Source organism: Mesoplodon densirostris, chromosome 12, assembly GCF_025265405.1.
Source record: "Mesoplodon densirostris isolate mMesDen1 chromosome 12, mMesDen1 primary haplotype, whole genome shotgun sequence".
Lineage (NCBI taxonomy): Eukaryota > Metazoa > Chordata > Mammalia > Artiodactyla > Ziphiidae > Mesoplodon > Mesoplodon densirostris.
Window position 1 is genome coordinate 40,608,350 of NC_082672.1, and position 11,399 is coordinate 40,619,748.

Consider the following 11,399-nt stretch of genomic DNA (forward strand, 5'->3'; position numbering starts at 1 on the left):
ACTGTTGGTGGGAATGTAAATTGATACAGCCACTATGGAGAACAGTATGGAGGTTCCTTAAAAAACTAAAAATAGAATTACCATGTGACCCAGCAATCCTACTACTGGGCATATACCCTGAGAAAACCATAATTCAAAAAGACACATGCACCCCAATGTTCATTGCAGCACTATTTACAATAGCTAGATCACGGAAGCAACCTAAATGCCCATCGACAGACGAATGGATAAAGATGTGGAACATATATACAATGAAATATTACTCAGCCATAAAAAAGGAATGAAACTGGGCCATTTGTAGGGATGTGGATGGACCTAGACACTGTCATACAGAGTGAAGTAAGTCAGAAAGAGAAAAACAAATATCGTATATTAACTTATATATGTGGAATCTAGAAAACTGGTACAGATGAACCAGTTTGCAAGGCAGAAATAGAGACACAGAGGTAGAGAACAAATGCATGGACACCAACAGGGAAAAGTGGCGGGGGGGTGGTGGTGGGATGAATTGGGAGATTGGGATTGACATATATACACATATGTATAAATAGATAACTAATAAGAACCTTCTGTATAAAAAATAAATTAATTAAATTTAAAAAAATGAAGAAGAAGAAGCAAAGCCTTCCACAAAGGGAGAACTCTTAAGAGACATGTGCATGCATGGGAAAGGACTAAGTTCTCTGAGCCAATTCAAACTCTTGTCTCGCAAGCTTCCTCTTCCAGTATTTTCTGTCTCACTTGCCAGTACTGTTCTCCATTATGCTAGAATCCTTGCAGTCATTTTTTGGAGTCATTTTTTCTGCATCAAATGCAGTTATAAAACAGGGAAAAAATCAGAATAAATGATAATTAATATAGACATATACTTATATATACATATATATATACATATATATATATGTGTATATATATATATATATATATATATATATGTATATATATTATCCAGTCCTCAATTATGCTTACTATTCAACTGGCAAAATAAATATGAAAAAATAACTGTACTTACAAATTGTGGTTTCTTTAGACATATGGCAGGCTTAGTAAGACTAAGCTCTACTTTCAGAAAGAAAATGAAGATCAATTGATCCTAGTCAAAAAATAATGATATTTTACACCTTAAAATAGTTACATATTAGGGGTAAGTATAATTAAGCATGTGTTTTGGATAGTGTCCTTTATCTCCAAAAGTTGACAAAAATAATATTAAAATGCTGTTTCATCAGAATATTTAGTTGAGCTACCCTTTTTGAATCTTTGTACCATTTTTTGAATCTCTGATAATTTTATTCCTTATTTTGTTTAAACAAAAATGAGAGAATGGAGAACTTAATGCCTTATCAATAAGGTGATTTTTAAAAATTCAGTAAGAAAGAATTTCTGCTACTTTGAAACATTCTATTGGAAAGTGAAAGAGAAAGGGAGGGTCAGAATAGCAATACTGACTAGTACCCAGTTCAGTAAATCTTATTTACTTTCCAGTTTCTTTGACACAGCTTATTCTGATACCTCATTTCATCATGAGAAAGTATAATCAGGAGTGGATAATTTGATACAATGTTATTACCAAGTGATAAAATGTTTGATTGCTTTATATTATTGCCTAAACACATCCCAAAATGAGTTTTTAGGTTAGGAATAAGTTTTGAGGTATTATATTATGTTACAGACTGTGTTAGTCATTTGAAAAATGTTTGAGGTTTAAATGAAGATAAATCAATAGTTGAAAATATTATTCATGTAAAAAACCTAGGGATTTTATCCTAGGCATGAGACTGACACTTCTTTTGATTCATATTTACAAACAACTTATTGAAGGGTCAAAAATACAGGTTTCTCTGAGCATACCTTTGAATATTTAGAAGAAAGTTATGAGCATGTTGCTATTCTCTACCACAAGGAAGCATTTTTCTGAAATACATTGGTCCTCTAAAATAAAAATGAACACAATCATTAGCAAGAGTTTCTGAACCTCAGCCTAGTATCTGACTATTTTGCTGCAGATTATCAAACTTTTATTCAAAACCTTACCAGGTATGTATCAAAATGCATTATTTGTCTTGACTTTTTGCCTTAGACAACATTTTAAAGTAGATCAAAGGATTAGACCCTTGGGAAAAAATAAATCATTCAGTTCTTCCCTGTATAACTTATTGTCTCCACCACAACTACATATTAACAGTTTTTCATAGTGAGTATAAGTAGTGCTTTATGTTTAACTATGAGAAAAGTTAGCCCAGAAAACAAAACAATGGACTTCCCTGGTGGTGCAGTGGTTAAGAATCCGTCTGCCAATGCAGGGGACACAGGTTTGAGCCCTGGTCTGGGAAGATCCCACATGCCATGGAGCAACTAAGCCTGTGCACAACTACTGAGCCTGCACTCTAGAGTCTGCAAGCCACAACTACTGAGCCTGTGAGTCACAACTACTGAAGCCCATGTGCCTAGAGCCCATGCACTGCAACAAGGACAAGCCACAGCAATGAGAAGCCCGTGCATCACAATGAAGAGTAGCCCTGCTCGCCGCAACTAGAGAAAGCCTGCACGCAGCAACAAAGACCCAATGCAGCCATAAATAAATAAATAAATAAATACATTAAAAAGGCAAAACAAAACTGTTGCTGCATGAGAGGATAAGTTCTCATTTAGGTACTATTATAAAATATGAGTTATTTAGAGAAAATTCTGTCACCCTTAGCCAAGTTGTCAGATAATATTTTAAGACTTATCCCACAGGGCTATTCTTAATTACTGTTAGTCACACTTAGTAGCTTCTGAAGATATATGCAGAATATAAAGTTGTGTCATAAATTACGGTCATTACCACAGGAGTGACAATACACAGGACACAATTTAATAGGCATTTTTATGCTTCTTTTCTATTGGCTGCTTTTGACACGCATATGAAATTATTCTTCTGTAATACTTAAAGGAAAAGGAAGAAAGGACTTGCCTGGTGGTCCTGTGGGTGCTCCCAATGCAGGTGGCCCGGGTTTGATCCCTGGTCAGGGAACTAGATCTCACATGCATGCCGCAACTCAGAGCTCATATGCCTCAACTAAGAAGTCTGCATGCTGCAACTAAAAAAAAGAGATCCCGCATGCTGCAACAAAGATCCTGCGTGCCGCAATGAAGACCCAGCACAACCTAAATAAATAAATATTTTTAATAAATAAATAAAAGGGAAGCAAAGAGTTCAATATAGTGAGAGGCAATTGTGGTTCTCAACTGCCAAGACTAATTATGTGTTTTGTTTCTGCCGAAAACCAAACAGCAAGATACTGAATTAATAATGGGCAGAATCTTGGTTGTCATTTATCATTTACCCACAGGTCCCTGAGGTTGTCTGCTCTGTTCTGAAATGTGAAGTAGCTGATGGCAGGGTATCTTCTTCACTGGGATTCTATTCCTTCCTTTAAGTCTATTTAGTGCTACTGAAAAAGAAATCACTAGCCCTAAAAAATTTGCCCTGAAGAAGCTCTGTCTTGATATCAAAAAGTAGGACTAGATTTTTGGTAGGCATAGGCTAATTAGCAAGCAATAGAAGAACATATAAAATCTGCTTTTTTTCATTGGTTTACTAACTTGGAAAATAATGTTTCCAGATCACTGACTATTGGACAAGGTAGAGACATTATCAAAGATTTTATGAATTATTATAACATTCTCCCCCAACCTGTCAAGCTAAGAAAAATAATGAAGTATTGATAGAATAAATTAATTATGTGACATTAGGTAGAACAGTGTAAGTTTGCATTTACTATGATTAAATTTGAGGGAACAAATTTTCTTTTACCTTATGCTTTTCTTCTTTTATTCTAACATTTGAACTGAGTTATTTTTTTTTTTAACTGCCTTTTTGGGGTTCTTGATTCTTTAGTTAGTAAGTGGATAACATTGTATTTTATGTGTCTTAAAAGCACTTTTTTCTTTCCACATGCCATGGCTTGTAGCTACTTGAATGCAAACACTTATAATACTATGCTAGTCTTTTCCTATGTCTACTGCAAGCAGTTGAAGTGGTGATGAGTATCAATGACCATTGTTGTATTCTATGTCTCTAGAGTTGAAGTAAGGCCTAAACATGATTCAGACAAAACTATACAGGAAGCCAATGTGACACCTATTACATATGTTAAAAATATGGGGCTTCTCTGATGGTGCAGTGGTTGAGAATCTGCCTGCCAATGCGGGGGATACGGGTTCAAGCCCTGGTCTGGGAAGATCCCACATGCCACGGAGCAACTGGGCCCGTGAGCCACAACTACTGAGCCTGCGCGTCTGGAGCCTGTACTCCGCAACAAGAGAGGCCGCAACAGTGAGAGGCCCGCGCACCGTGATGAAGAGTGGCCCCCACTTGCCACAGCTAGAGAAAGCCCTTGCACAGAAAGGAAGACCCAACAGCCAAAAATAAATAAATAATTAAATTAATTTTTTTTAGAAAAGGAGAATTTGGATTCTATCACTATCTTTGTAATCTGTAAAATGTAAAAGTGCTAGGTTTATAATTTTATTCATACCACTCTCATGTCCCTCTTGCTATCACTTCTTGGATTAAAAAAAATTTTGGTTGAGGAAGTAAAACTCAGTGCAACGTTTCATATTTTACTGCTAATTAAAATCTTCAGGGCTTATATGATTTTCTTTGTACAAGTAAATATATTATTGTAGACTTTATCTTAGAGATAATTTGTTCAAATAAGCAAATCAATAAATATTATTGAGTCACGGAAGGTGAGCTACAGTTGGCTGATTGCCAAGAAACCTCACAGGACCGCACTACCTTGGAAAATTTACTACAGCATGACAATAAGGTCTGACGCAGTGTTTCAGCCTTCTAAGATTTAAAATATTTTTGTCAATGGGCCACAGTTGAAAAACCAAAAGGTCACTCAAAGTAGATCAAGCAAAAATGTGATATATCTGCAGGCTACAGGGGAATCTCATGGAAAGTTCAGAATGAGAAGCCAAACCTCAGGAACAGAAAGTCAAGTAATTTTCTAGTTCTCCCTTTCCTTACTTCCCCATAAGTATTTTTTTCTATTTTCCTTTTGTAGATTGATCCTCTATGTTTATCTTCTCTCCTTTTTCTTATATTACTGAATTCAATTTATTAATTTACAAAGAGAAATATAACTCCCAAATGCCAGTGCATGTTTCCTCAATAGGCAAGCTTCAAGGTAAACCAAATTAATAAACGATAATTTGGTGAGCATGGGATCAGATGAGGTGAACTAGGTATGTCTATATAACTTTCCAACAGCAGCCACTTCTTTGAAATTGTACCCCTCTCAGAGCACTTGCTAAAGTGATGGGTTTGGGTGGTTGTGTTTATACTGTGTGATTCCATAATGGGTAGACAATTTGTATATAGACCTAATCATTCAGTGTCAGTGTTTAGAATTTGAACCAAGGGACACAGACATGAAATAGTTTGAAAACTGTGCATACTGTTCATTGAAGAAGCCATGATCAGGGATGAAATCAGAGGGAAAAAATGGAAGTTTTGTTCACAGTGCTCCTTCTTTTTAAAAATAATCCTTTGCCATTTGGCCAGAAACTAGACAAGGCATAATACACTGTAAGAGTAGTGCTATTATAAAGAAGAAGCACCATGATGGAAATCAGATACAGGCAACGTATTCAATACCAAATGGTAAAAGAGATAATTTTTTTTAACTCAGATCTTTAGTAGCAGTCTTTGGAACACTCTAGATTAAAAATATAATAATTTGTTAAAGCATGCAAAAAAGTGTAACAGTGAATAAAAACCACAACTGACAAATATATTGGTTAACATTTCAAACATGTATAACCAATGAACATGGCCTAGGTTTTTTTTTTTTTTCTTATTGGTACTCACTTCAGAAACTTGAATCCACAGATATAAGCAGTATATAACCAGAAAGTTACAAGTGGACACAGATTATACATGCAAATTCCTGTTCTCGAATGTCACATATGCAAGTGTATGAATTAGAAGCATGCGTCTAAGATTATGGCCAAACTTTTTTTAAATGCAGAAATGTAAAATTACATCTTGAAAATATGAAGAGATGGTCTATACACTTCAAAAATCAAATGTTGCTTATACCAGATATATGACAGCTACAGGATTCAAGCAACAAGCAATAAGATCTCAAGAAATTGATACTGGTCAAAGAGAATGGGAATATTTTTACATTTCACTGAAAAATACATTGACTACTAGAATATGAAATCTAGCAGGAACTTAGGGGAAAAATTACAAAATCTAAAGCCAATTACTTAATACTTAATTACTTAATTACCTAAACTACAGCATGACATTAAAAGAAAACTGCACCTTCATTTTAATTACCAATCTCACATTAATGAAGTTCTCAAAAAATGAAACAAAACCAAAAATGCTTCAGACTCCAAATGAAAAGTCTGCAAGGTTCAGATTAAAATGTGGAACGTTTTAAATGAAAGTAATAAAAATACAATTGGTTTTGTTCTTTATTGAATGGAATCAAAAGTTTTGACATTTCTTTGAAGCTTGGAACCACTAAATTTCATTTCTCTGAATGTTTCTATGTATCTTTCTTAGTGGTGCAAGTGTCTTAAATAGCATATGAAGTCAGTCTCTACAAAGTATTTCTGTCTGTTACCATTTTGATAAAACAAGAACAATTCTTCGTTAACTTAACCATATATGTATTTTTGCTATAACACTTAACACTTGAACAGACGTCTATTATTTTCCACTGTAACAAAAGAGTACAATAGTTTTCTTCTATCTGTATTGTATATTAAAAAGGTTAACATTTAAAAACAAAGAACCATTATTTTCTTTGAAATCATTAAGCTTCTTGCACATCTTAAGCTTCCTTCTTCTGCCTGTGTTCTTCTGCCAATTTACTCAGAAATTTCAACAGGAACACTGGGCTGATATGGTCCAATTCTGTACTCATCTGTGATTGTATAGTCCTTCTTGTTTTCATCACTGTGGCCATCTGCATTTTCACTTGTATCTTTGTTGGTATCATCAGCATTCTCAGCAGATTCAGCACCTGATTCTGTATTTTCCTAATTTTTAATTCCATTTTCCAGTGCTGCTTCATTTTCTTGGTGAAGTTCCTCAATCTTGTCCACCTTTTTAAGCTTTTTCTTCGCAGTTGCTGAAGCACTTGCATTTGCATCTTTTTTCACACAGCTTTGTCTGAAGTTTCCTTTTTCCCATCAGATGCCACATCCCCTAAATTAGCAAGATCTGTCTCATCTCCCACTGAACTGCCACTTTCTAGCAGTGCTGCTGCTGCTTCTTCATCTACAATTAGCTCATCTTCAGATTCAAGAAGTATGTTAGGTTCTTGTTCTGACTGGTCATCCTTTGTATCTTTTTCACCACCTTCACCTGACTTCTCTTCTTGTTCGTTACCTTCAGTTGTACTTTCAGTCTTCGGGGAACCATCAGTTTTGGATTTCTTATCACTTGGAGATTCTTTGCCATCTGGAGAGTAAGATCTCCAGGATTTATCTTTTTTCAGTAAGTCAATGCCTCTGTTGGGAGTCCTAAGTACCAATATTTTGTATTTTTCAGACAGGTCAACTTTTACACATCTCCCTTGAAACCAAAGGGCCTTTTTTCAAACAGTGGTCAACCATTGCCATTGCATCTTCTCTGGTCTCCATCTCAATAAAGGCCTTTATTCTTTTATACTTCTAGGATAAATGAACTCTCACTGGCTTGCCAAATACTAATGCTGGTATAGCCGTATAATAATCCACTGCAGCCTGAGCATCTTCTGTGGTCGCCATTTCAATAAATGCCTCATTAATTTTATTTAGAATCAGATGATTTGAATAACTCCAAATGGTTCCACCAGCTGTAATAGTTGATATCTCAAACTTTTTCCTTGCCAGAAATCCATGATGTGAGCAACCCGGCTAGTTCCCACCCTGCCCTTTTGCATGTGTCTTGGTCCTTGCAGGTTTCCATTTCCAGCACCCAGATTTCCTCTTGGTCCAACTGCTGGTCCCCCAAGATGAAATGAGGGAGGTGGAGGTCCCAGAATTCCTGGTGCTGGGTTTGTACATTGCTGCAACGTGAATGGATCACCCATTGTGTGTCCTATATCATTGTTAGGGTTCCATTCTGGGTAGATTTCAAGAAGAAGCTGGCATCAACAACTGTGACTTGCTCCATTGATATGTTGACTCCACTCCTTATTAGAATGAACTGGCAAATCACATATAGAGCACAGATGGGGATAACCCTTTGGTAAGAGTCCATGGAAGTCTTCTATATTGCTACTTGGAGGAGCACCCCTCTTTTTCTCAAAGAGAGATCTCTCTTGCAAGGGGCCAGGACCATGTCCCATTCTCTCATACTCACTGTCAAATTTATGATAGTTACGTGAGGTCTCACTAAAAAAAGAATCATCCCTACACCTTTCTCCATCTCTTAATCTGTCATCTTCATAATCCATTCTGTCATAATAACCAGATTCTTGCGAACGACTTCCACGGTCATAATCAAGCCCTGGGTTGAAACTAGGACCATGATCATCAAAACTATCTCTTCTTGGGCTTCCCTGGTGGCACAGTGGTTAAGAATCTGCCTGCCAATGCAGGGGACATGGGTTCAATCCCTGGTCTGGGAAGATCCCACATGCTGTGGAGCAACTAAGCCTGTGCACCACAACTACTGAAGCTCACACGCCATGCTCCACAATAAGAGAAGCCACTGCAATGAGAAGCCTGCACACCGCAACGAGGACCCAACACAGCCAAAAAAAAAAAAAAAAAACAACTATCTCTTCTAAAGTGCTTCTTTTCTTTCCAATCATCCCTAGGTACTCTGTATGGTGGCTCCCATGTAGCAGATCTGCCATCTCTACCATAACTCAATGTAGGGCCTTCTTCAGTTCTCCTCCTTTCAAGTTGTAGAAGGATTGGGGGCAAGTTCTCAGGAGTAATCTTGTCCTCTGGATAATGATTCAGTTCATCTAAGTCTCTAGCAGACAGACCAAAGCTGGCCAAAATGTTACTGGTCTGGTATGCATCTCCACGGTGCTGAGAAGACAAAGGGAGGGGACCTCTACTTCCAATGTTAAATACAGAAATCAAATTATGGGAAGAAGTACTAGCACTGTGTACTCACAGTGCACTATGAGCTCCTTGTTGATTCAATGAAGAACTCATTCCAAGATTTGTCAAAGTAGCAAGGTGTGCAATACCCTGGTTCATCCTTCCAAGAGATGCTGGCATGCTTAAAGCCTGGGTAGCAGCAGCAAGAAGGCCTTTTCCTGCTGCAGACAGGTCACGCCCACGACCCTGCGAGTCGCTACCAAGAGATGACTGCTGGAATGACTTCGACATTGTAGAACTATCTCTTGTCTAGTTTATAGATTTAAAAAAATTTTTTTTAAAGATGGCTAAAAAGAAAGCTCAAACTAGAAAACTAGGTTAACTTTGCTTCAAAAAATGGTAACGCCAAGAAACAGGATCAATAAGGACTGTAGAATCTTCTTCAAGCTGAGAACCAGCAGACAACTCTCAGTCCCATTTCAGAACGCGCCAGGCCCCTCCCCCTACTCAGCACACGCACATCGCTCTCACTCTCAGCAGCGGTCATTGTTCTCTCGAGATAATTTTTAAACAGTGTTTGAAAAAGTGGATTGAGAGTAGGAAAATAACTTACTGAATAACAACTTTGTGCCAGGAACTATGCTAGTTGCTTATGTGTCATCTCACTTAATCCCCACAATTCACGGCCCTGTGAATTAGGCATTATTCCCTTCCTTACAGATTAGGAAACTGATGTTCACTTGTTAGTGCCAGGAAGTTAATGACTGATGTTGCTGAAATACGAGCCCAGATCTGTCGAACCCCAGAGCCTGTCTTCTTTCTCTGTCATTTTCTTCCTGGCACAAGTGGGGAATTCTATTTAATATCCCTCAACATTATTATTCCTTTCATAAATATTTAGCTTCTCCCACATGCCAGGGGTAGTGCCAGACGTTATGGATACAAAAAAGGAGTTCTTGCCTCCTTATTTTAGTGACTGTTTTCCTCTTCTGAATATGGGAGTCCAGTCTAATAATCTCAGTTATGCTGGATGCAGGAAAGTGGGACTCAAAATGCCTGTCATTTTGTTCAGCAAACATTGAATTAAATAGCAAAACAAACAATTAAGGGTCACACCCATAGAATAAACAAAGTAAATTAGACAAAATTTTATGAATGCCCTTTTGTCATTCAAAAAAATAGCAAATGTCTTTAAGATTAATATGACTTTATCTGAGTAATCTCAGCTATGTGTACTTGGCACAAATTCTGAAGGCATTATGGATTTCTGTCTGGCATTTTGGAAACATACATCAAACAGACTGTAAAAGAATACTATGATCTCTCAGGAACGCTGGAACATTACTGTGTTATTTCTGAGAAGTGAGAGCCAATCATGAAGAACTTTGTGTAGGTGTTTGGAGTTCAAAACTTGATGTGTAACTGATTGGCATAATACGTGTTGGCACAGAGATAGTTTTTCCGGAAAAAAACGTAATAGTGTTTTCACCAAGAGAAATGACATCAGGGTGCAATGAATGCACTCTTTGGATATTTTTACCTACTGTCGGATATGTAGTATATGGCTTTTACTGGAAAAGGAAAAAAATCTTGGCATTGTCATTACTTTTTGAGAAAGGATTTAAAAATTGTTTAGAAAACTGGCCTTACTTCAAAGGGTACACTTAAACTAGTTCTTGCATCCTGTCTGAAGAATCAGCAGCCTAGTTTGTTTTCATAATTCTTCAACTCATCTGCTTTTTTTCTGCTAACATGGCAGGCTGGGTGCCTGGACTGACTTGCCAATAAAAACACCTAAACAGTTCTCATAAAATATATTTAATAAAATTTCCTTAAATGCATCAGTGAACTAATAATAAGGTAAGAAAATTTCAGGCCTTATATAAGTTAAGTCAAGAGCTCAGAAAGGTAAGTTGAGAAATGGAACTGGCTTATTCCCTAACCATGTTTCTCCATGGCCCCACAGGATATGGCAACAGAAACAAAGCCCAAGACTTGTTCAAGATAAGGAGTCTAATAGGAAGACATGTCTCCCCTATAAAACTAGGACATCAAATGGCTAAATGTATAATGGTGAGCCAGGATTAAATCTACCCTCCCTACCTCACACCCCAGAAGATAACAAGGAAAATCAACTTTCTTGAACATAAGTTCTGTGCTGAGAAGGGTAAAAAGCTGTAACTGAGAATTTGAACCACAATCTGATTGGCAGGCTCAATATGTACTAGAGGTCCAGTATTAGTAATGAAGAAAAATAAATAAAGGAGATGTGGATTGGAAAAAAGCAAAGATGCCATTATTTGTGGATTTTATAAATAGACATGGAATAGTAAAAAAATTGA

The 11,399-nt window shown here is 36.9% G+C and overlaps 1 pseudogene; it reads right to left on the minus strand.

Moving 5' to 3' along the window:
• Positions 1-6,882: 6,882 nt before the first annotated feature.
• On the minus strand, positions 6,883-9,348 carry LOC132500117 (matrin-3-like; annotated as a pseudogene).
• Positions 9,349-11,399: the final 2,051 nt, after the last annotated feature.